This window comes from Panthera leo, chromosome B3 (assembly GCF_018350215.1).
Source record: "Panthera leo isolate Ple1 chromosome B3, P.leo_Ple1_pat1.1, whole genome shotgun sequence".
Classification (NCBI taxonomy): Eukaryota; Metazoa; Chordata; class Mammalia; order Carnivora; family Felidae; genus Panthera; species Panthera leo.
In genome coordinates this window covers 14712154-14732523 of record NC_056684.1, presented here as the reverse complement: position 1 = coordinate 14732523, position 20370 = coordinate 14712154, and the positions used below count along the sequence as shown (strand labels likewise).

General features: G+C 45.3%; 1 long non-coding RNA gene across 1 annotated transcript; it reads left to right on the top strand.

The window, feature by feature from the left end:
• The first annotated feature begins 1902 nt into the window (after window positions 1-1902).
• Window positions 1903-17884, top strand: LOC122221664. Its single transcript, XR_006203386.1, has 4 exons — window positions 1903-2227; window positions 16765-16881; window positions 17349-17455; window positions 17674-17884. It is a non-coding gene; the product is annotated as an uncharacterized LOC122221664 (long non-coding RNA).
• Window positions 17885-20370: the final 2486 nt, after the last annotated feature.

Here is a 20370-nt window from a genome sequence, read left to right as displayed (position 1 = left end):
GACTGAGCCACCCAGGCTCCCCTCAGATGCTTTTAAAGAATATGGTTTTGTATCTTGATTATTGGAGTTACTACTGCTTTCAAGACCTGTTTTTTTAAAACGTTTATTTATTTTGAGAGCTAGAGACAGAGGGAGAGGGACAGAGAGAGAGAGAGAGAGAGAGAGAGAGAGAACCAAGTAGGCTCCACAGCGCCAGCACAGAGCCCGATGTGGGGCTCGATCTCACAACCATGAGATCACGACCTGAGCCACAATTGAATCGAATGCTTAACCAACTTTTTTTTGTGAAAGACTCTTAGAGCTGCAGAAGAATTCAGAGATAGTCCAGAGAAGTTCTGCACACCCTTCACCCAGCCTGCCCTAATGTTGACCTTTTCCATAACCCTAATCCTGATACTAATCCTGATACTAAGAACGTAGCTGCATGTGTATATATAAAGTATAAAACCATTAATTGAACTCCAGCCTTCATCAGATTTCACATTTTCCCATATATATATATATATATATATATATATATATTTTTTTTTTTTTTTTTTCCCCCCCTTTTCTAGCATCCAATCCAAGATCCAAAATCACACTTGGTCTTTAACTTGAAATTCTCCTTTGCCAGATTTACATAACTGGCTATCCACAGAGTACGGGCCCCCGTCCATCTGAGATCAAGTCTTGTAAGGCTGAGTATTAAGGATTTATCGAATGCCCGCCGTGGGTTCTAGGATGCTAGTTACTAGCCTTCCCTTCAAGGGCACGGTATGAACATTCCATTACGGGCCTGAAAGAGTTAACGCGTTGGCAAGCCCTCCCTCCTGGCCTGGGCGTCTCTTCCCTCGGTGAGGGCTGCGGACACATTAGGCTCCGAGTATGTATTTTCTTTTCCTCTCTGTTTATGTCTCTGTTTTCTGTAAAGTGGCCTAAACTACAGCGGTATCTACCGGGTTCTCTGACAATGGCATCATTTTCATTAAGAAGATGAAGCCTTGCGGGGCAATTAACTCCAAAAGGGGTACAAAGCAATAGCGAAGAGATACTGGCCCGTGGTACTTAGCACTTAGCTCTGAAATGGAGATAAGGCCTATCAACTCGGGGTTGTGTTTAATGTTCGCTGCGGCTTCCACACCACAGCTACAACCTAGCGGTCACCGTGTTAACACTCCCCAATATCTATTACAATTAGTTTTTGATTAAGAGGCCTAACATGGCTTTTGAAGCCTTTTATGTTGTGTCAAATGGCCAGTGATGGAGTGATATGTGCGGACACCTCCCAGTAACAAAGCATCTTGTAAAAGGTTTCAAGTGAACTATTTTATCATCCTAATGGAAACCAGATGACTGTAACTCCCCCCCGCCCCCCACCCTTAATTTCAACTATTTACTGAAGAGTCCTTGTTTGGAATTACGTAAAGATTTATTCTTACATGACGACCTCATGCATTAAGTATTGCTGCTAACAGAGCCACTTGGAATTTGGGAAAGCTTTTTAAAGATGACTGGGGCAGTTTTCACGGGAAATTTATTTTCTTTTACTTTTTCCTTTGATTCCGGAAGGAGAGGACACCTTTGCCTTTTTTCCGCACCCCCCCCTCACCCCCCGAGTATTTCATTATGATTTTAATTGTTGGTTAGGAGGCCATTTTCTGTGGAGTTATGCTTTCTCTGCCGGGGTTTTTAGTCAATAGTCTTAGTTTATTCTTCAAGAGAGAGGTCCGTGGAATTTTGTCAGGAAAGAAAAAAAAGATTAAGATTTAACCTAAGATTACGTTCTGTGTGAACGTCAAATACACGTTATTTTCACAAAGGTATATGAGACTCAAGAAAGTAGACTAATTTTCAAAGTCTCATGATCTATACATATACTTGTAAATTTAATAAAAATAGTATATCGATAGGACGTACCATGTGAATGTGAAACATACTAGTGTTTTTCATGACTGTCTTTCTTTACAGTCTTCGTGGCCTGGGCCATACTCCCCTTTGAACCTCAGTTTTGTGCTTTATGGTCCGGGGTTGGACTAGATGCTCCCTGATTTTTCATTCACCTCTGGAAGTCATTGGTTCTGTGACATCAGATGTTCCGGAGAACTCTGAGCTCAAGGCACTCGTGGGAAGGTAGTGTGGTGTATGGGTTCAAGCCGGGGTGACAACTGTGTACCCCCTGGCATGGTACCCACCTGACTGAGACTCAGATTGTCCCCACGTCAAATAAGGACAACATTCTCTACAATCAGTAAGTAAAATCTGGTATATAGAGTGCCCGGTAAATGGTGGCCTGTCAATAATTTCTATCTTCCTTCTTTTCTTTCCTATTCTGTCTTGTTGCATATTGTCTAGCACAGTTTGAATGAATGAAATGATCCTATCTGTCATGCGCATCATTCTATTTGAAGCGTTTAGTGAGCCCTTGTTACGTGCTGGGTGTCCTCCTGAGTGAGCCTGAGAATCCCAAGGTTAGAGACAGAGTCCTTGCTCATAAGCAGAGGGGGCCATAGACAGTAGGTAGGGAATTTTAATGGAGTCAGAATGAGATGAGTGGAGGAGAGATGACCACCTACTCCAGATTGCAGTTGGGGCTTTGTCACTCATAGGGTGATTCTTTTTGCACATGGTCCCATACATCAGTTCAGGTCGTCTCCTCAACCACCCTCTGAGCCTAGCGGGGCAGACATCATCACCTCCGTTTTACAGATGGGGGAGCTGAAGAACTGAAGTTCTGGATCCTTTATAGCTGCGACTGATCAGATTCGTAAGATCCTTTAAAATCAAACTGGCTGCCATAAATGGCGTTGCCGTGAACATGTGCAGAGATTTGGACCAAGAAAGAAAGCTGTAGCAAAATCACTTAGTAACATCCGACTTATCAGGGTCTTTTTTCCAAGTGTTTTCCTCCAGGGTCCATTCATTCCATTCATCTATACGTTCATTCAACATTCATGTGCTGCTTTCCACACACAGGGTTAGGTGGTAGGGGTTCAAAACTTGAACTTGGTAGCCCTTGCATTTCATGAGTTCATGGCCTGGTGGGGACGTACAGACACCCATGGTTCCCTGTGATTGTAGTGCAGCAGTGGATGATGAGACAGTTAGAACGCAGAGAGAGAGAGAGAGAGAGAGAGAGAGAGAGAGAGAGAGAGGAACCCTGGACAGAGTGGGGGGGGGGGGTGAGGTTTTCCGGAAGAGAAGACACTTGAATTTAGCTGAGTTTTCTGGGACAAATAAGGAATCGCCTCTGTCGAAAGTGAGGGTGATGTGGCTAAGGCTTCAGGCTAAGAGAGGTGGGGAGAGATGAGAAAGCATGGCACATGGGGTCACCTGTCGACGGTGAGGAGAAACCACGGAGAGGGCGGGGCTGTGGTGAAGCAGGGACAGACACCATTAGATGGACACCCGTGTCCTTCCACAACCTGTTCAGGAACAAAAGCCCGGGCAGCCTCTGCAGTTCATGTGCAAGTTTAACTCACATGTTGCTAGTACCTTCTACCTTACCTGATTTTCTTACCACTTCTTCTCGAACCTATCTCGTTTGCTGCTTTTGGCGAGTCTGGTTTTATAGTCAACCTTAGCAGTTGGTTAGAGGCTGTTATTAGTATAACCAACCTTAAATAATTTGATTTTCAGGTTGGCTACGTCACAATATCTCCTGTGGGCTCGATGGTCAAACTACACATTTATTTAAAAATTGGTTTCTTCACGTTATATTTGAAAGCGGTGCTACTCACTCATCTGTAAAGCATTAGGCTCTGTGTATAAAAGTATCTCATTTGACTTTTATTCACAGAGTTCTAAGGGTAAGGTTTAGGTCCTGACAGATATATCAGTTTTCTATTAAGTCTATTGTCTTATTTTATTAGTTTTCTGTTTAAAGAAATATTTTTATAGAGAACAATATATTTGAAGGAGAGGAGAGACTGTAATAAATTTGAAAGATGCTCTTCTCAGTAAATTTCCAGAGATTTGTGTTTATTTATTCATTTTAAATTTAGATAAAGGGTTTATCTTTTTTTTTTTTTTTACTTTTTTTCATGTTTATTTATTTATTTTGAGAGAGAGAGAGAGAGAGAGAGAGAGACAGTGTGTGAGCAGGAGAGGGGCAGAGAGAGAGATGGAGAGAGAATCCCAAGCAGGCTCCATACTGTCAGTGCAGAGTTCAATGGGGGGCTCGAACCCACAAACCATGAGATCGGAACCTGAGCTGAAATTGAGAGCTGGATGCTTACCAATGGAGCCACCCAGGTGCCCCAAATTTAGACAAAGTATTTAGGCTAGTGTGGCCTGTGGTAAATGGGTATTGTTTGGGCTAAGGAAGGTTTCAAAGAATTGTCAACATTGAAAAGTCCAGAAACCTAGAAATTTCACAGGAAATCTGGTTTCCTTCAAAAAAAAATGTGATGCCATGGACTCATAGGATAACAGTCTGTGGGGCGAAGGCACATTCATTCCCTGTTCCTTACAGTCCTGGGAGGCCATCTCATTCATGAAGCCTCCCTGCCTCCCTCTAACCCCACCCCCCTCCGCCCCACCTTTGGCTTCATGATTGCAGCTCGGGCTTGGCATTTCCCAATTTAAAAAAATGAAACTTATATCCACACCAAAAATTACACACGGATGTTTACAGCAGCTTTGTTTATAAATGCTGAAACTTGGAAGCAACCAACTTGTCCTTCAGTAGTCCAAGGGTTAACCCATGGCGGATCCATACAATGGAATGCTATTTCACATTAACGGTGATGAACTATCAAGCTATGAGGAGACAAGGAGGGACCTTAAATGCATGTTACCAAGTGCAAGAAGCCAATCCTTAAGGCTACATGCTGTATGATTCCTAGTATATGACATTCTGGAAAAGGCAAAACTCTGGAGAGAGTCAAAAGGTCAGTGATTACCAGGCATTGGAGATTGGAAGGATGAATGTATCTGCAGAACACAGAAGATTTGTAGGGCAGTGAAAACACTCCATATGATACTATAATGACGGATACATATCATCACATATTTGTCCAAACCGATAGAATGTGCAACACCAAAAGCAAACCCAAATGTAAACTATAAACGCTGGGTGATAACGATGTGTCAACGTAGATGCATCAGCCGTAGCCAATGTACCACTCGGGTGGGGGATGTTGAAGTGGGGCAGACTATGTGTTGAGGCAGGAGATATATGGAAATTTTTATACCTTCCTCTCAATTTTTCTGTGAACCTTGAAAAAATGTCTTAAAAAAAAAAAAATAGAGGTAAATGCCAATCATCACATGCAAAACCCTTTCCGCTCAGAAGTTTTTTTTTTTTTTTTTTTTTTTTTTTTTTTTTTTTTTTTTTTAATTTTTTATTTTTGGGACAGAGAGAGACAGAGCATGAACGGGGGAGGGGCAGAGAGAGAGGGAGACACAGAATCGGAAACAGGCTCCAGGCTCCGAGCCGTCAGCCCAGAGCCTGACGCGGGGCTCGAACTCACGGACCGCGAGATCATGACCTGGCTGAAGTCGGACGCTTAACCGACTGCGCCACCCAGGCGCCCCCCGCTCAGAAGTTTTAAGAGAACACACGGGCCTGATAACGGACAGACCTGTTACTTTGAGAGCCCGTCTAGCTTAGTGAAAAAGTCAATTTCTGGATCAGTTTTCTAGACTACTATGGAAGGAATGCAAGGGCACAGTCAGTGATGGGCTGAGTGTAACTTTTCGAATAAGTGGTCCCCCGGAAGTTTTCCCCACGATCCCACTCCTTATCGTGACCCTCTCAAAACTGGTTTTTGGGTGTGAATATGCGAAATGTAAACATGGACCAGTAATTTTTCACGGGGGGGGGGGGGGGGGTGGAGCTGGTGTTTCTTGGCACCTAGTTTCCTGAGCTTGGTTGAAAGTGCTAAGTTTTTCCTGGTGTTAATTATTAATGTGACCTGTTTATGTACCAGTTATCCGGCTAACCATTAATATCTGTTTACTCATTGATGACCTTTGCAATTTCGTACCTCTCTCTTGGCTGTAAATGTCAATCGTTTGTTTTTTTTTTTTTCTTTTTTCGTATGTTCATGTTCCCTTCGTATCTACCGGTTGCTTCCAGCAACTCCTTCACAGAGGAAAATAGCAGGAGGCAACATAAATGTAATCTTTACATACACGAAAGAAAAGACAAGAGCTTTTGATCTAAGAGGATTAAAGACACAGGGGTGCCTGGGTAGCTCAGTTAGTTATGTGTCGGACTTTGGCTTAGGTCGTGATCTCATGGTTCGTGGGTTCGAGTCCCACGTCAGGCTCTGTGCTTGGCAGCTCAGAGCCCGGAGCCTGCCGCAGATTCTGTGTCTCCCTCTCTGTCTCTGCCCCTCCCCTGCTCATCCTCTGTCTCTCTCAGTCTCTCAGAAAAAAAAAACATTAGAAGAATTTTAAAAAGAGAGAGAATTAAGACGCAGAACTTTCCTTTTTGCAAATGCAAAGATCCCTGGCCTGGGGTGGGGGCGGTGAGGGTGGGGCAGAAATTCATAAGAAAAAGAAGTTCTTTTGCCTCTGTGCTTTAGCAGAGAGAAAACCAAGGAAGGGACTCTCAACCGGTCCTGGGGAATGGAACCCAATTTTCTTTTCTTTCTTTTTTTTTTTTTTTTTCCAAAATGTCAGGATAAGCTCTTGCACAGTCAAGCAAGCCTGCAGGATTTATCTCTAGTCCCCCAATCAGTCTACATTAACCCCAACAGTAGCGAGACATTACCATTCTGCTCACTTGTAAATGGCTAAAGCTGAGATTAAGCAATGCGGTTGGATTAGGGCTGCAAGGGTGACCTTAATTTTACCCATCATTGGAGCCTGTGTATATTTGACTCGTCTTAATTGCATTTACCTAATTTAAACAGACAATAGCAGCCCCAGAAATTTTTTTTTTACCCCCCAAATAATCAGAAAAGGAAGAAGAGCTATTTTTTAGAAATTAAGCCCAGAGCACTCTAGCTATGGCCACTGCTCGGTTAACAAAATCAGCCGTTTTTTTTCTTTTTCTTTTCTTTTCTTTTCTTTCTTTCTTTTTCCTTTTTTTTTTTTTTTTTTTGCTTTGCTCCATTAACATACCAGCACAGGGAAGGACCCATTGAAATATTATTATCTTTGCATAACAATACAATTTGAAAGTCTCACGGTGCCTCTTTATTGAAATGTTTTAAAATATTAATATCATCCCGGCCATAAATAACCATTATGGCATTCATAGAGATTAAAGTTTTGAGATATGCCCTAGGTGTACATTCACATTTTCTCGTTCACTGAGTTCCAACTTCAGTAAAATTAGTTTTTTTAGATACAGCCCTGCACACTTGCTGTGACTGTCACTTCGTGTTGAATTTATCATCTAGAATTTAAGGCGGAAGACTGGGGAGCAATCTGTCACAAGCGATTGTGTTCGTAATCTTTGAGGGTTGGGATGGGGGCTGGGGAGAAGATAAGCATTCTAGAACGCCGCTCTCCAGCGCGGAGACCATTCATTGGGCTCCAGCCGCCGGGGCGGTGAGGGGATTTGCGTAGACTGTGTAATGCGTTTTCTTCAAGCCTGTCTCTGTTGGACGGTTGTGCTGAACTTGACGCACATAAATGCCGCTCAGGTTTTCTTGGCTAAATGATAACTCAGCTTGTCTTTCCCAGTGAGTTCCGGAATAAATAGAGAGATGGGCTACACGTGGGGTGTTGTGACTTAGAGCCTCTAGTGTCCTCGAATAGACAAGCAGACTCGATTGTGGTGCCCGCACAAAACACAGACTTCCAAGGAAAGTCGCGGTTTCCTTGGGGAACCGCGGTTTTATGCTACCTCTACGATGACGTGAGTTGAAAAGCCGTTGGAAGTCAAGGTGAGGACTTGACTTCCTGTCAGTCCCCTGCATCCGGGGGGGGGGGGGATAAATGGTCCCCAAACACATCATTTCCCTTGGAGACGGAATGTGTCTTAGGGATTTTTGACATGATAGGGAAGTGGGACAGTTGAGTTCATTCTCCATCTCTTTGAACGGGTACATTTTGCGCTGGGAACTGAGCAGAGCATTTCCCCGAGACTGCTGTTCGGTGCTGTTGGTTGTCCCTCTGAGGTGCAAAGCAGGCATTTCTTCGCGACCTCTGGGTTTTGGAAGCCGACTACTCTTAATAGCTTCCCGATCTCTATCTGGGTATCAAATTCGGAGGCTTTGAACTTTGCCAGTCCGAATCCCACATTTACATTTCCTCTTTAGGTCCCCTGGTCAACGAGCTTCATTGACACATGCAAATTTTCCCTCGCAGGTCTTATTCGAGGCAACACTGGAAATTTGGGTTTATGGAATCTGCCGGCAGCTCTGAGCCGTCTTGGCTTCCCCGCTGTTGGCTTGGTCCGGGGCCCACGATGATGTAAGCTCTGTGTAGCTCAAAACTCAGATTAACTGCTGGAGCAGGATCGGGAGTGGGCTTGGGCCCCAGGAGCCTTTCAGAAGGGTGGATGGGGAGTGGGGAGGTTCCTCGCCCGCTGTGAGACAGAGGTTACTGTTGTTTGTGAAGTTGTGAATGGCTCCGGGCCATTAACTTCTGCAGGAAACCCGTGCTCCTTCTCACCCTGCGGTCTCCTTAGGGGCTCTGGCCCTGGGCCCCCCCAGGTGGATCCTGGCATTATCCTATGTATAGCACTCACCACCTTGCACTGGAAGGGCCCCCTCAAAGGTCTCTGTTCCAATGAGATCCCGGCTGGCTTGAGGGCCGGGACTCCTCAGCGCCCAGCGCAATGTCTGACATTCAAGGATGCTCAACATCTGGGCAGCTGTGGGACTGAGCAGGACTAGCCGGTAGAATGATAACAATAATTAATAATAACCTTCTGCTTCCTGCCCCGTTCCTCCACGATGAGAACTGCTGAACTAGGTGATTTCTTTGTCTTGATCTTACAGGTGAGAGCCAGGCTCGGGAACAGTTGGTGGAATGTTTGCTGAGCCTCTCGGTCTATTCCTAGTGGCTAGTTATCGAGACGTGACTTAAAGCCACCCTCTTTGTGGTCTAGCTGCTTCCCCGGGGTGGGGGGCGGCTGTAGATGGGGGCCACAGTCTTGCTAGGAGCCTGGTCTTCTCCCCTTCCCTCCCCTCCCTTCCTCTCTCTCTCTCTCTCTCTCTTTCTCTCTCTCTCCATTCACAGTTCCTGGCCTTTCCCTCTCTTCCTCTTGGCTGGCACGATCTCCCTCCAGAGCGTGCGGCTCTGGGGAAACAAAAGCCAGGTGCCTTCCCTTTGTCCTCTCAACACGGACCTCCCCCGAGGCAGGGGCACAGAGGGCCCTGGCTTCCTCTGTAGAGCAGAGAGCCGGCAAAGGCCGAGATAGGAGCACAAATTAATATATCAGTAAATTATCCTGCCATGCTGACCTACTCTCTAATCAGGAGGACAGTGAAAACACGGGGAGGATGCCAGAAAAGAATCCGGAGGAGGAGAGGACCTTTGGGAGGCTTCAAAGTCTGAACTCTTCCCCTGAGATTTCACGGAGCGTGTGTGGGAGGGGGCAGTGCCCGCTGCCAGGGGAGTGACAGGCAGAGAGGTGAGGCAGAAGGAAACGGAGAATAAAAGGGACCTACGACAGAGAAGGCAGGGCAGAAAAGGCAGGTAATGACAAATAACTGAGAGGCATGCGTCACTGAGAACTTACCATGTGCTAGGCACGGCCTGTGGCCTCTGACTGTACCGTCAGCATCACTGCCACCTGCCCTACTAGACACGGTCGCTGCTACCCCCATTTGAAAGATGAGAAAACTGAGGAAATAAAGCCTAGCGGACGTTCTCAATTTCCCACATCTAGCAAGTGATGGGGCCGGCTCTTCGGCCAGAGAATCTGAGGCTCACGTAACCCCTCTCCCGTCGGGCTCCCCATTGACAACCCTTGTTCTGATAAAACAGTGGTGCCAGAAGTGAATTTCATCTCAGCTGGCGAATTTGGTGGTGGTAAGGGGGGCCTGAGCACATACCCGTTAGACCAAGAAGAAATTAAGACGGTAAAAGAAAATGAGGCTCTACTCCCAGGACTTCAATAGGAACGGAAGTTCCCAAGTGAAAGAATAAAGCAATCACATTCTACAACCAATGAAGAGGTTCTAGAAACATGGCCTCATTGACCCTACCCAGCCCTGTCAGATAGATCAGACCCGAGAATTAGAGACATTAGAGAGGATGGACATTATATAGGTCCATTTTATAGATGTGGAAATGGAGGCCGAGAGAAATTGAATAAGAGGCAGATTTCAAGACTGAACACGGGTCTGTCGGTTTGTAGTTCGATGCCGACAGGTGGGTGGGCGCTATCTGTCAAGGTGACGGCCCAGGGAAGGGGAGGAATAGAATATCCGTTGACAGCCCAGAGAAGGGGAGGAATAGAATATCCGTTGACCCTGTGCAGGCTGCTGGGCTCACTCTGGAGAAATCCATGTTCAGGGCCAGATGGCGGGGATCATACAGCGGAAGGAAAGGGAGAGTTTTAGGGGGTGTCCATTTCAAGCTTTCGATTCAGCAGAAGAGGAGAGAGCGTGGAGATTCGGGATATGAAATAAACGTCGCGGAGGAGAGCAAAAGCAGAAAAAAGAAAAACGGGTGCAAAACCACTAGGCGAAGAGGAAATACAGGAGGCACCGAAAAGTGGCTTCTGCGCGTAAAATGTTGGCATGCGGTTTGGAGAAGAAACAGAGGGTGAAATAAACTAGGGAGTGCCAAGGGAAGGAAGCGGAGAGGAAAGCGATCATGTGGACGATTTAGAAGGTGTTCTCAGAAGCTAGAAACGGTGCCTGGAATTGGTTCGAAACAGATTTTTGTGCAAAGGGAATTATCAAGCGTGGGGGCAGGAGAGGAAACACCTGTGTAAAGAAGCGTGTGAGAGAATCAGAGCCACGCCTAGACCAGAAGATGCGGGCAGACCGATGGACATCATTATGATGAGAACAGAGAATTGCATCACTAGGTTTCAGCCAAAATATGAGAAAAAAAAAAAAAGGCGTGGAGTGGGAAAAGGAAGGGAAAAAAACAAAACAAAACAAAAAAAACAACAACCCCCAAACCAAAAACCAAACACCAAAAAAAACCAAAAAACAAAAAACCACCCCACAATAAAACCCAATGTTCTTTCTGTTCAGAAATGGCTAGAATCATCATAGAACTGTTTCAGCCTTAACTACTAGGCCAACATTTCCTGAATGTGTCTGTAATAGCCCCTCCCCTTTTTAAATTCTATTTTTTTTTTTTTAACATTTATTTATTTGTGAGACAGAGAGAGACAGATCATGAACAGGGGAGGGTCAGAGAGAGGGAGACACAGAATCTGAAACAGGCTCCAGGCTCTGAGCAGTCAGCACAGAGCCGACGCGGGGCTCGAACTCACATACCGCGAGATCATGACCTGAGCCGAAGTCGGACGCTTAACCGACTGAGCCACCCAGGCGCCCCTTAAATTCTATTTTTTAAAGATCCTCTTTAACATCTTATGGAACTATTCTTTTTCTTTAAATTTTTTTTAATGTTTTATTTCTTTTTGAGACAGAGAGAGACAGCATGAGCGGGGGAGGAGCAGAGAGAGAGGGAGACACAGAATCTGAAGCAGGCTCCGGGCTCTGAGCTGTCGGCACAGGGCCCGATTCGGGGCTCGAGCCCACGAGCCGTGAGATCATGACCTGAGCCGGCGTCTGATGCTTAACCGACTGAGCTACCCAGGCGCCCCTATTTATTTAGTTTGAGAGAGGAAGAGACAGAATCCCAAGCAGGCTCTGTGCTGTCAGCACGGAGCCTGATACGGAGATCTGTCTCATGAGCCCTGAGAACATGACCTGAGCCAAAATCAAGAGGCAGACACTCAACTGACTGAGCCACCCAGGCGCCCCTCTTTTATTGGTAGCATTAACATACATTAACATAGGCCTCTTTTGCCCATAAATTCATCCTTCCAAATTATAGTCTGTTTTGAGTTTCCCATGGTGGGTAATAATTCTTCCCACTTTTGCTGTTTTCACGGTGCCTGTCTACGTGTGACATCTGGTCAGGTAGGAGCCGGAAATCCAGAGTTGTTAGCATTTTCCCAATATCCGTATCACAAGACTGTGGGTGTTGGCTTTCGGGACTCTTCCAGGAGTACGTACGGAGGCCTGGTGCCCTGAGGCTCCCACAGCTATTCGACCGCCCTCAGGATTTTTCCTGCTTGCTTCCTTGATTCTTAGCTTCCATTCAGAAAGCAGACTTTTCCGGCTAATTGACCTCTAAATAGTCGAAGCATGCTTGTGTTATTGCTGCTAATATTGGCTTTGCATAAAAGCAACAGAATCAGCCCGCAGATTACACACTACAGAGGTCCTTTAAGGAAACAGTGGATCCAGAGATTAGGCTGCGTATTTTTGAGGACTTTTTAAAATTTGTATCACGCACACATGCTCATCTGGTATCTCTAACAGTGGCGAGCCTATCGTTTGTCGGGTGACAGCGGACCGTGGTGTGAGAAACGCATATGCCGACCTACCGGCGAGGTGCAGGAGGCCAGGAACCCGGCCACGATCAAAGACATTCTTTCTACAACTCCACGAGGCCAGAGCGCAAGCCCGCTTGTGGCCTCTCCGCTGTTTTCCCCAAGTGAATTTGACAGAGACGTCGCACGGTGGAGGTTTCGGCGCCTTTCGTTTTCGGCATCTTTGTGTAATAAACTACAGACCCAGAATTTAAACGATGCAGAAGTTAAGGGGGGCCTCTTGCTGCGAGGTGAACGTAGTAGAAGTTTGAAGTTTGAAGTTTTGAAGTTTGAAGACGTTCCCATCACCAGCCCCAACAGTTATACCCCAGACGCTTCTTTGGGTGAAACTAAGCAAGGACGCTTGAACCCAGACAGTTGCTTGGAAGGACGACACAAGTTAACACTAAAGTGACTGCCAGGTGAGGGGACGTCATAGTGTCACTTTGCGCTACACTTGAAGCACTTTGGTTCACACCAGGCATGCCTTTTACCCCTCCCCCACCTCCATATCTGATCATGAAAATTTTCTTTGGAAGAAGAGAATTTACCATGAAAGGTTTTGAACCGTGGAAGCTGAAAGAAGTCGACAGTGAACACCCATGTGCCCGCCACCCAGGTTCCACACTGCACATTTGACTCATGTTGCTCTGTCCCGTACCTTGTCATCTGTCCGTTCTTCTGTCCGACCGTGCGATCGCATTGATGTTTGCGTTTGCGATTGGGGACACGTTTCAAAATAGGTGGCGGGCGTTGATACCCTTCCCCCCCCCCAACCTTCCAGCATGCAGAGCATTAAGTAGAGTTCAACATTCGTTGACAATATTTTGGGGGGGGGGGTGGTGACAGATACAGTGTCAGGTACAAGTTGTAAGCCGCTCTTTAGATTTAGTGTGACAAGTGTTTACAACTGTGTGATCCAAATGACTGTCAAACTCTGGAATATTTCCATTGTCCCAGAGAGTTCCTTTATGCCCATCCCAACCAATCCCTGCCTGTTCTCCCATAGACAACCCTGGTTCTCGTGTTCATTTGTTTCTTTTTTTTCCCCCGCCATAGATTAGTTTTGCCTGCTTTAGAATTTCACGTATACACCATCATATCATAAGAACTCTTTAGGTAAGGTTTTGTCACTCAGCGTAAAGATTTGGAGATTAATCCTTGCCACTGGGTATCTGGCTAGTGTATTCCTTTTCGTTGTTGAGACCTATTCCGTTGTGGGATTGTAGCACTGGGTGCCACTTTAAGAAGGATAAAATACACGGTACCAAAGAAATTCCAGGGAATAGCTTACAAGATAAGGAGGGGTTGGAGGAGGGAAGGGGATTTGAAATATTCACCATAGAAAAAGAGCACATTTAAGAACGGACATGAGAACTGCCTTCAGATATCTAACATAGGGGTCAGCAAATGTTATTGGTAATGAGTCAGATAGTAAATATTAAAAAAATTTTTTTTTAATGTTTTATTTCTTTTTGAGACAGAGAGACACAGAGCATGAGCGGGGAAGGGGCAGAGAGAGAGCGAGACACAGAATCCGAAGCAGGCTTCAGGCTCTGAGCTGTCAGCCCAGAGCCCGACGCGGGGCTGGAACTCATGAACCGAGAGATCGTGACCTGAGCCGAAGTCGGACGCTCAACCAACTGAGCCACCCGGGTGCCCCATATAGTAAATATTTTATGATTTGCTGGGCCATAGAGTTTTTTGTTGCAACTACTTTTTTTTAAACACTTATTTATTTTTGAGAGAGAGAGAGTGAGAGAGAGAGAGAGAGAGAGAGAGAGAACGCACATGTGCATGCAGGTGGGAGAGGGGCAGAGACAGGGAGACAAAGGATCCAAAACAGGCTCTGTGCTGTGAGTGAAGAGCCCGATGTGGGGCTCGAACTCACGAACGATGAGATCATGACCTGAGGCGAAATCAAGAGTCCGCAGCTTCACCAACTGAGCCACTGGTTTTTTGCTGCAGCTACTTAATTCTGACCTTGCAGTAGAGTGAAAGCAGTCACAGTGTGTAAATGAAGAAGCACGGCTGTGTTCCAATAAAACTTTATTTGTGGCTACTGACATTTGAATTTCATGTATTTTCATGTGTCATGAAATATTATTCTCTTTTTGATTGTTTTTTTCAACAACAGGAGCACTTGAAATCCATTCTGAGCTCATGGCCCATACAAAATCAGACCATAGTTTGCAAACCCCTGATCTCAAGGACTGTCAGACTGAAGAAGGAATAATTATTGCTCTGTTTAAGGCTAGTGGGCAATACGAAGATTGAAAGAGGCAGCTTTGGCTCAGAGAACTAAAGATCTTTCTATTAAGTAGTGTTGAAATATACTCCATGTCCTTACCCTGCCTCTCTCCCCTGTCCCCACTGGTGCCATAGGGCTAGAGGGACAGGATCCAGAACTAGACTTTTCTTTCAATTCCCCAGCTCCTCTCTGTCCAGCTGTGTGACCTCGTGCAAGTTATTTAACCCCTGTCTGTTTCCACCGATTCCTGCATAACGTGAGAGCCATTACAATGATTCAGGAAGTTAGTATATACAACATCCTAAAAACAGTGCTGATTTGTAGTCAGTACTCAAGGTACTTAGTCCAGTGTCTGTCACGTGGCATGTATGAAATAAGTGTCATTATCATAATAATGATCATCATTACATTGTTCTTGCTATTACCACTGAGATGCTGGATAGGCATGTATGAGAATTTTGTTAAAGGAATTCCTACTTTTCATGGTAGGCTGAGCTAATAGATGCTTAGATGCTTTCCAGTTCCAACAATCAGTGTTCTCTTTATTTTGTGCCTGAGGCCTCAACCCTGGGACTCAAGCACTGTTGAAATCCGAGACGAAACAGCACAATATTTTAATCATTAATGTTAGCTAGCCTACACCATGAGGGAAAAGAGAGTTTTGTTTCTACTTGATCTTTCCTGATCTTGGATCTTGGGCTTACTCACCACAAAGACTTGCGTGGAGGTGGACTGGTAGTGGTGTTGCTTTAATGTTTTTCTTCGTAGGAGACACTGAGAGGAGAGATCTTTGCTTTGTGATGGGGAATGAGTGACATCAAAAGCATTAAGCAAGGGCATGATTCTTCCCGTGAGCTGTACTCACCTATTAGGCAACGCTGAAGAACTGGACCACTGTGGGGGGTGATGGGAGATCGGGTCTGGGTCTCATGGACATTGTGGGACTGTGCCCTGAGCCGCCATGATTGCTGCTGCCTGTCAGGAGACCAACAAAGGTAGAGTTAGCTACAGCGGACGTCCATTGGCACTTGCCCGTCTCCCCGTTGTAACTCTCGTCCGACATTGTTGTCTTTGTTTACTTGGTCTCTGACATTTGTGTTTCTAAGCCTGTTTATCTTTACTGGTATCTGATCACCTCGCCTTGTTTTTCTCCATTTCTGGCTGGAATGACAGGCCCCACGTCTAGGAGTCCTAAGCACAATACACGGTCACAAAAAGAGCACCAGAAGAGACCCGGGGGACCACTTGGGGCAACATATTCACTTTCTAGATGAGAAAACCAAGGCTCAGATAAAAATAGAACCTCATGAGATCCTCATGGCTTCCAGGCCAGTGCTCTTTTCTAAAAAAAGAAAAAAAAAATTTAATGTTTATTTAGTTTTGAGACGGAGGGAGACAGAGTGTGGGGAGGGGGAGGTGCACAGAGAGAGACACACACACAGAATCTGAGACAGGCTCCAGGCTCTGAGCTGTCAGCACAGAGCCCGATGCGGGGCTCAAACCCATGAACCATGAGATCATGACCTGAGCCGAAATCGGACGCTCAACTGACTGAGCCATCCAGGCACCCCCTAAAAAAATTTTTTTAACGTTTATTTATTATTGAGAGACAGAGAGACACAGAGAGTGAGAAGGGGAGGGGCAGAGAGAGGGAGAGACCCAGAATCTGAGGCAGGCTCCAGGCTCTGAGCTGTCAGCACAGAGCCCGATGTGGGGCTCAAACCCATGACCTGTGAGATCATGACCTGAGCTGAAGTCAGTTGCCCAACCAACTGAGCCACCCAGGCGCCCCAACCAGTGCTCTTTTCATTACGCCATGTTGATCTTTGTCTATAAGCATGATCTGGTATGGAAATGGGTTTGGAGGCATGAGCCCCACATTCACGCCTGAAATGCAAAATTTTTTGCGCTATTTCCACATAAGAACATGCTAGAACTGGAATGATAGCCTCCATTATATTGAACATTCACAGATGACATTAATCAATAGTAAATATTAAAGCCTAACCCATTTTTAAAACCTTGTTTGGGGATGTCTTTATTCTTACATATATTGGAATCCCAGAATGTGACGTTGGTCTCAACCTTTCTGTAACTCCAAAAGCCTGGTGGGAAAGAAAGGAGGCGACGACCCCAGCCAACCTCAAGAAGTTAAGGTGGAAGTGAAATGCAGAGCTTTCTGGTGAGTGACCCTTGCAGCCCTTTGACAACACTAGGAATGGGGATATCCCCTCCTTACCTCTCCTATTTCCACATCACTTAATAAAAACCTCCCATCATCCCATGTGTTTTTTGAAGCACAGACGAATTTGAATTGACTCTTACTACTTTCCCCCTTGACCACCCAAACGGTTCACAGCACTGGAAGTTCCAAGGTTGCACAAAAACAATGCCATAAGGGTTATTTATTTTAGGAGTAAAGCTGGTTGCCTCCTAACTGATTTTCTGAACTTTTTGGAGTTAGCAACTATGGCTTTGAATGCAAACGAATTCTGCTTTTTATAATATCATGGAAAATGACACACGGACGTGAATTACATTGATGAGGGACCCAAATTCCCTTTTAAAAACATAGTATATCTATAAAATTGGAAAGCCATCTTATCCCCTTCTAGAATGTACCTATGCTAATGCCTTACTCATTTACAGAAAAAGTCCTTTATGAGGAGAATAAAGAATTCTGCTGCCAAACAACTTGAAGAGATAGAATTTGTTTATCCCGGTGGAGGCTTCAAGATCACACATCTCCATTAGAGGTATTCAGTGCAGGGTCACTGAAGGGTCTGCAAAAGACAGCCAATTAGACGTCTGTTTTTCCTTTCAAAGTCCTGTCTGTTTCCTTCACTCTCTTCAAAACACCTTTAAGTAGACATATGTATCTCGAGGTCAAAGTAAAAACAAAACAAAACAAAAAAGTAAAAAAAGAAAAGGGAAAGACACAGAATAATGAAGGTTTTCTTTTATCGTCCAACAGTCACGTGCGTCTTAAATACCCACCATTATCAAGAGAAAAATTAAGCCAAGTGTCTGATAAGAAGATGTGCTACACAGTCCAACAATCTTCCGTGTTGTCAAGACGTCAGACGCAGGCAGCAAAAACAACTGAATGAAATAATTGAATTCCCACCATGGACGAAAGAGGGCTTCGAAGTTGGAGCAAAAGTATTTGTGGAGTGCGGGGAGAACCCAGAGCTTCTGGTATTTACGGCGCGGGGGTAGGGGTGGGGGGTGGGGAGAAAAACAACTGGCCTATCTTTCAGAGCAGGAATGCATGGTTAAATTGGCCCCGTTTGTCCTTAGCAACCTGAACTCAGAGGCCACATTTTTTCCTCTCTAAGAAGCAAGTGGGAACTTGCAAAGTATGTAGCATGTCGTGAAAAGGGAGCAGTGAACTTTGCTCAGGTCTGCAGCCAGCACTGAAATCTGAACCTTCAGAGGGTTTAGGACCGGTGGATTCCCTGCCCCCCTTCCTTTGGAATCCCTGGATATCCAGTGCCTTTATGAAATACCTTGGTCTGGAAGCAGAGGAGTCCCGACTCCTAACTAAAAGAAACCCTGATCTAAGTATTTTCGATGGCATTCAAGAGGAAGTACTAAAAGCAAAAACCAAACGTGAGATCCAACTTTCTAATGACCATATTTCGCCTTGTGTTCTATAGCCGGCAGAACATGTAGAGAGATTTCTTCTGGGCATTCATTTTGAAACTAGCTTTCAAAATTTTTTTAAAGATTCCCTGTGGCGAGATTATCACCGGTTGGAAAGATTTCCCTTATTATTAAGTGAGGGAGAAAAAGATCTTGAAAAGTCCCTGCATTCAGGCTGCTTCCAGCACAAATCTGTTCACAACAGCAAGTTACTTGGTAACTTGAGCCATGTTCGTTCCTGAAATTCTTTCACATAATTGAAGATTAATTTGATTCCCTAGATTGTTGAGGGTTGTTGACAGTGGGGGGCTGGGGTGGGTGGAAATAGATTATTCAAATCACAAAGAGGTAGGTGTGCCCAAAGTGACTGTTCCATTACTGCTCAGAAGTGTTTGCCTTCCTCAGTATTCATCAGAATCTGCAGGATGTTGCAGCCGGGAGAAAGGAGAGGGCCCTGCCAATGTTCGGCAAGCAGGTGAACCTCAGAGAAACTGAAATATTTTGTCGAGAGAGTTCTATGTATTAATGGCCCCTCCAGAATCCATTACGGCCGAAACAAGCTGGCTGAAGGGCTCCGGCTTTCTCAAGTGTCTAATGTAAACAATATGAAAGTCAATAGTGGGGGACATTCCAAGATAGTATTAACACGATTGATTTATTGATGGTTGCACCATGGGAGGTTATCTTTTGTTAATTGACTCAGTAAATAAACTCGTAGGCGGCAGGCGATGGGGGAAAAGTAGCCAGTGGAGGGAAAGGTAAGGCACCTGCACTGCAATTTTTTTCAACTCCCAGCCTGTCTTGATAAATTCCAAATACCACTCCCGCTGCCAACCTCAAACACGGTTTTGCAGAGTTAATTCTGCCCGGGACTCAGCCTCCGTCCCGCCCTGAGGAGAAGACTCAAAACTCCTGTATTCTTGTCAATGTTTGCTTCAGAAAGACTCAAAACCTAGTCATACTAGATGTTAAAGAGAGAGAGAGAGAGAGAGAGAGAGAGAGAGAGAGAGAAAGAGCAAATCCACCAACTCAGCTTCTTTTCAAATCTAGAAACACTTGGAATGTGCACGTACAGTGTGTGTGGCACTTGTAACCTCTGGTCAGTGAGTGGTTGAACCCTGGGGAAAACACATCTTTTGCTGTTGATAGTCATTATGCAGGCTTGTCCGTAAAGGATACTGTAATTTGGTGGCCCCGCCTGGGCGACCAGACAGAGAAAAACCCACCACCCCCATGCGCTATATAACTTCTGGGCATTTCCCAGTATTGTACCAACCAAGTGGGATCCTGGGATCTCCTGGATGGTTGTGTGACATTTTAAACTTGCTTTGATGGATTCCTTCTGGGCCTTTTAAACTTCCATCAGAAATGGTTTCAAACTGAAAAATGCTCACTGTTCATTCCTTCCCATCTTCTAGAGCATTTTAGAAACAGCTTCCCCTTTCAAGATGGCGTTCCTTCCGTCTCTTTAAGGCCCTGTTTCCTTCTTTCTTTCTTCTTTCTTTCTTTCTTTCTTTCATTCTTTCTTTCTTTCTTTCTTCTTTCTCCTTCCTTCCTTTCCTTTCCTTCCTTCGTTTCTTCCTTCCTTCCTTCTTTCTTTTTTTTCTTTCTTTTTCTTCCTTCCTTCCTTCCTTCCTTCCTTTCCTCCTTCCTTCCTTCCTTCCTTCCTTCCTTCCTTCCTTCCTTCCTTCCTTTTTTAATATGGGCATTTCTCCAACTCCTGGCTTTCCCTTTCTCTGTCCTCTGCCAGATCTCCCAATTCCCCCAGCTACTGGCTATACTCTCTGCAGGGGAGTCCAGAACACGAGTCAGGAATGCCTCAGTTCCTATACCAGCCCCATGACCATCTCCACCTCTGAACCTGCCTTATCTGCCCCTTCAAAGCATCTTCCTGGCTTCTCTATTTCGGCACATACCCGCCACCCCCATCTCCCATTACCTTTGGCCCTAAACCTCGGGGTCCACCTTATTTTTCCATTTTCCTTATTTGTCCCATCCAGTAAGTTCTCCAGTCTTATATAGATCC